We start from the raw sequence: 6,000 nt of genomic DNA, 5'->3' as shown, positions 1-6,000 counted from the left end.
CAAGAGTGAAACTCCGCGTCAAAAAAAAAAAAAAAAGCCGGGCGCGGTGGCTCAAGCCTGTAATCTCAGCACTTTGGGAGGCCGAGACGGGTGGACCACGAGGTCAAGAGATCGAGACCATCCTGGTCAATATGGTGAAACCCCGTCTCTACTAAAAATACGAAAAAAGTAGCTGGGCATGGTGGCACATGCCTGTAATCTGAGCTACTCAGGAGGTTGAGGCAGGAGAATTGCCTGAACCCAGGAGGCAGAGGTTGCGGTGAGCCGAGATCACGCCATTGCACTCCAGCCTGGGTAACAAGAGCGAAACTCCGTCTCAAGAAAAAAAAAAAAAGAAAATAATCATCTCAAGAAACTGCAGAAGCACAAGCTGGCTCACTTCTGTATTTATAGCACTTTGGTAGGCTGAGATTCGAGATTTAGGTGACATCAGGCGTTCCAGTGCAGCCTGGGCAACATAGTAAGATTATGTTTTCTTGAAAAATAATATCAGCCGGGCGCGGTGGCTCAAGCCTGTAATCCCAGCACTTTGGGAGGCCGAGGCGGGTGGATCACGAGGTCGAGAGTTCGAGACCATCCTGGTCGACATGGTGAAACCCTGTCTCTACTAAAAATACAAAAAATCAGCTGGGCATGGTGGCATGTGCCTGTAATCCCAGCTACTCAGGAGGCTGAGGCAGGAGAATTGCCTGAACCCAGGAGGCGGAGGTTGCGGTGAGCCGAGATCGCACCATTGCACTCCAGCCTGGGTAACAAGAGTGAAACTCCGTCTCAAAAAAAAAAAAAAAAAAAAAAAAAAGAAAAGAAAAGAAAAATAAAATCAAAGGCTGGGCACGGTGGCTTACGCATGTAATCCCAGAACTTTGGGAGGCTGAGGTGGGCAGATGACAAGGTCAAGAGATCAAGATCATCCTGGCCAACATAATGAAACCCCATCTCTATAAAAATAAATAAATAAATAAAATTAAAATAAATAGCCAGCCATGGCGGTGCATGCCTGTAGTCCAAGTTACTTAGGTGGCAGAGGCAGAAGGATTGCTTGAACATGGAAGGTCAAGGCTGCAGTAAGCTATAATTGGTTGCAATCAAGACTGGGTGATAGAGTGAGGCTCTGTCTCCAAAAAAAGAAAAAAAAAAAAAAGAAATTAGAGAAGCATTTTAAAAGAAATAGAATTTAACAAAATAGCTGAGGAGCCAGGAGCAGTGGCTCAAGCCTGTAATCCCAGCACTTTGGGAGGCTGAGGCGGGTGGATCACGAAGTCAAGAGATTGAGACCATCCTGGTCAACATGGTAAAACCCCATCTCTACTAAAAAATGCAAAAAATTAGCTGGGCATGGTGGCGCGTGCCTGTAATCCCAGCTACTCAGGAGGCTGAGGCAGGAGAATTGCCTGAACCCAGGAGGTGGAGGTTGCAGTGAGCCGAGATCACGCCATTGCATTCCAGCCTGGGTAACAAGAGCGAAACTCCATCTCAAAAAAAAAAAAAAAAGAAAAGAAAAGAAAAGAAAATAGCTGAGGAAAAAATATATATAAAAAAAGTCCAGGCGCGGTGGCTTAGGCCTGTAATCCAAGCACTTTGGAGGCCAAGGCAGGCGGATCACCTGAGATTGGGAGTTCAAGACCAGCCTGACCAATGGTGAAACCCCATCTTGGAAAAAAAAAAAAATGTAAAAAAAAAGAAAAGAAAATAGCTGAGGGATGAGGTTAGGAAATCGAGGCCCAACAACATATTATTTATTTTTCATCATAAAAAAATAAAAACTTTTCGCCGGGCGCAGTGTCTCAAGCCTGTAATCCCAGCACTTTCGGAGGCCGAGGCAGGTGGATCACAAGGTCAAGAGATCGAGACCATCCAGGTCAACATGGTGAAACCCCGTCTCTACTAAAAATACAAAAAAATCAGCTGGGCATGGTGGCATGTGCCTGTAATCCCAGCTACTCAGGAGGCTGAGGCAGGAGAATTGCCTAAACCCAGAAGGCAGAGGTTGCGGTGAGCTGAGATCGCGCCATTTGCACTCTAGCCTGAGTAGCAAGAGTGAAACTCCGTCTCAAAAAATAAAATTAAAAAAAAAAATAAATACATACATAAAAACTTTTAAAAGAAAAAGTCTATTTTTCTTTTCTTTTTTTTTTTTTTTTTTGAGACCGAGTTTCACTCTTGTTACCCAGGCTGGAGTGCAATGGCGCGATCTCGGCTCACTGCAACCTCTGCCTCCTTGGTTCAGGGGTTCAGGCAATTCTCCTGCCTCAGCCTCCTGAGTAGCTGGGATTACAGGCACGTGCCACCATGCCCAGCTAATTTTTTTGTATTTTTAGTAGAGACAGGGTTTCACCATGTTGACCAGGATGGTCTCGATCTCTTGACCTTGTGATCCACCCACCTCGACCTCCCAAAGTGCTGGGATTACGGGCTTGAGCCACCGCACCCGGTCTCTATTTTTCTTCTTTTCGATACAGAGTCTTGCTCTGTCACCCAGACTGGAGTGCTGTGGCCTGATACGAGCTCACTGCAACCTCTGCCTCTCAGGTTCGGTAGTTCTGCCTCAGCCTCCAGAGTAGCTGGAATTACAGGCATGTGCCACTATGCCTAGCTAATTTTTTTGTATTTTTGGTAGAGATGGGATTTCACCATGTTGGCCAGGCAGGTCTCAAACTCTTGACCTCATGATCCACTCACCTCAGCCTCCCAAAGTGCTGAGTTACCACACCCGGCCTAAAAAAAAACCTTTAGAGAAATTATATTTAATAGAGTTTATTTGAGCATAAAATAATTTGCAACTTGGGCAGCCTGTGAATCCAGAGCAGTGTCAGAGAGACTCCAGCACAGCCACATGATGAAAACAGATTTATTGACACAAAAAGCAAAAACACATACAGAAAATGGACGTAAGGCACAGAAACAGCAAGATTAACTATGGCTTGGGGTTTACCTTATTTGAACATGGTTTGAATATTTGATATTATTGGCAAAAACACAGTGGTTGGTACAATAAGTTACAGTCTATTTATATATCCAGTTAGGTTTCAGTTTACTAGGACCAAAAACAAAAAAATCCCATTGACCAAAATTGAACAGGAAAGGGGACAGCTTTAGGCTATATTTAAACAATTTTTTTTTTTTTTTTGAGACCGAGTTTCACTCTTGTTGCTCAGGTTGGAGTGCAATAGTGCAATCTTCGCTCACCGCAACCTCTGCCTCCTGGGTTCAAGCAATTCTCCTGCCTCAGCCTCCTGAGTAGCTGAGATTACAGGATGTGCCACTTAAGCCCAGCTAATTTTGAATTTTTAGTAGAGATGGGGTTTCTCCATGTTGGTCAGGCTGGTCTCGAACTTCCAACTTCAGGTGATCCACCTGCCTCGGCCTCCCAAAGTGCTGGGGTGACAGGTATGAGCCACTGCGCCTGGGCCACAAGGTCCATTCTTTTGCCAATGAGAAATTAGCCACAAAAAATACCAAATAGATGACATTTCATACTGATAAGGGCAAAAATTACTCTACTAGAGAGTTCCCAGTAACGGTGACCAGAGCAAACAAAGTTATGCAGAGATAAAGGATTCTAGGATATGCTGAATTGCTGTGCCCTGCCTCCCAAAATGCTGGTATTACAGGTGTGACCCACCATGCCCAGCCAACAATTTATGTTGTTTGGTCATCTTCTCAAGTTTGAAAAATAGACCAAAACTTTATACACTGATATTATGCTGTCACCATCAAAAATATACTTATATAGTCTCAAATCCCGCTGTAGAATAGCAGAACTATGAATTTTGTAAAGTGGAAACAAGGACTTCTGGTATTTGTTTTTTTTTGTTTTTTTTTTGAGACGGAGTTTCGCTCTTGTTACCCAGGCTGGAGTGCAATGGCGCCATCTTGGCTCACCGCAACCTCCGCCTCCTGGGTTCAAGCAATTCTCCTGCCTCAGCCTCCTGAGTAGCTGGGATTACAGGCACGTGCCACCATGCCCAGCTAATTTTTTGTATCTTTAGTAGAGACGGGGTTTCACCATGTTGACCAGGATGGTCTCGATCTCTCGACGTCGTGATCCACCCGCCTCAGCCTCCCAAAGTGCTGGGATTACAGGCTTGAGCCACCGCGCCCGGCCGGTATTTGTTTTTTTAAGAGTTACATTAGAGGAGACGTCCTTGGTTTGAAATCTTTTCTATTAAAAAACAAAAACAAAAACAAAAGCAAAGCAAAACAGAACAAAACCTGGCCTGCTTCAGTTTGAAATCTTTTCTATCAAGAAAAAAACAAAAATAAAGCAAGGCAAAACAGAAAAAAACCTGGCCTGCTTTAGGATCTACCTATTTTCTTTCTTTCTTTTCTTTTCTTTTTTTTTTTTTTTTTGAGACGGAGTTTCACTCTTGTTACCCAGGCTGGAGTGCAATGCCACGATCTCGGCTCACCGCAACCTCCGCCTCCTGGGTTCAGGCAATTCTTCTGCCTCAGTCTCCTGTATACCTGGGATTACAGGCACGCGCCACCATGCCCAGCTAATTTTTTGTATTTTTTTTTTAGTAGAGACGGGGTTTCACCATGTTGACCAGGATGGTCTCGATCTCTTGACCTTGTGATCCACCCGCCTCGGCCTCCCAAAGTGCTGGGATTACAGGCTTGAGCCACCGCGCCTGGCCCTTTCTTTTCTTTTTTTGAGATGCACTTCACTCTTGTTCAGGCTGGAGTGCAGTGGTGTGACCTCAGCTCACCACAACCTCCGCCTCCTGGATTCAAGCAATTCATCTGCCTCAGCCTCCTGAGTAGCTGGGATTATAGGCACGTGCCACCATGCCCAGCTAATTTTATGTATTTTGAGTAGAGATGGGGTTTCACCATGTTGGCTAGGATGGTCTCAATCTATTGAACTCATAATCTGCCCACCTCAGCTTCCCAAAGCATTGGGATTACAGGCATGAGCCACTGCGCCTGGCCAGTAATCTGGTTTTTATAACTAACAGGGCACAATTGGAGAAACTGGTTATGTTACCCAGGCTTTGACTGGCATGGTGTTGTTTCTTTTTTTTTTTTAAGATGGGGTTTCACCATGTTGGTCAGGCTGGTCTTGAACTCCCGACCTCAGGTGATCTGCCCACCTTGGCCTCCAAAATTCTTGGATTACAGGCATAAGCCACCTTGCCCGGCTTGTTTCTTAAAAAAATCAAACTTGGCCGGGCGTGGTGGCTCAAGCCTGTAATCCCAGCACTTTGGGAGGCCGAGGCGGGTGAATCACGAGGTCAAGAGATCGAGACCATCGTGGTCAACATGGTGAAACCCCGTCTCTACTAAAAATAAAAAAAATTAGCTGGGCATGGTGGCGCGTGCCTGTAATCCCAGCTACTCAGGAGGCTGAGGCAGGAGAATTGCCTGAACCCGGGAGGCGGAAGTTGCGGTGAGCCGAGATCGCGCCATCGCGCTCCAGCCTGGGTAACAGGAGCGAAACTCCGTCTCAAAAAAAAAAAAAAAAAAAAAAAAAATCAAACTTGACTTATGGAGTCAATAATAGCCCCTTGGGAAAACTGAAATCTTGCCTACACAGTCTCTGTACTATGACATTTTGTACTTACCACAGATCAGGATTTCTGACCTGTGGTAAGTAAAAAATATCACTTTCTGAAAAATTCATGAGCTCCAGGTTTATCTTGAATTCTCAAGAGAAGAGAAATTCACCCAACTCAGGTATTCTATGGTACAAATCCATGGCTGGGCTTGGCTTTTAAAAACTTTTTTTTTGGCCGGTCGCGGTGGCTGAAGCCTGTAATCCCAGCACTTTGGGAGGCCGAAGCGGGTGGATCACGAGGTCAAAAAATCGAGACCATCCTGGTCAACATGGTGAAACCCCATCTCTACTAAAAACACAAAAAATTAGCTGGGCATGGTGGCACGTGCTTGTAATCTCAGCTACTCAGGAGGCTGAGGCAGGAGAATTGCCTGAACCCAGGAGGCGGAGGTTGCGGTGAGCCGAGATCGAGCCATTGCACTCCAGCCTGGGTAACAAGAGCG

This window comes from Saimiri boliviensis, chromosome 14 (genome assembly GCF_048565385.1).
Source record: "Saimiri boliviensis isolate mSaiBol1 chromosome 14, mSaiBol1.pri, whole genome shotgun sequence".
NCBI classification, from domain to species: domain Eukaryota; kingdom Metazoa; phylum Chordata; class Mammalia; order Primates; family Cebidae; genus Saimiri; species Saimiri boliviensis.
The sequence above is the reverse complement of the archived record's forward strand: the minus strand, read 5'-3'. Positions refer to the sequence as shown.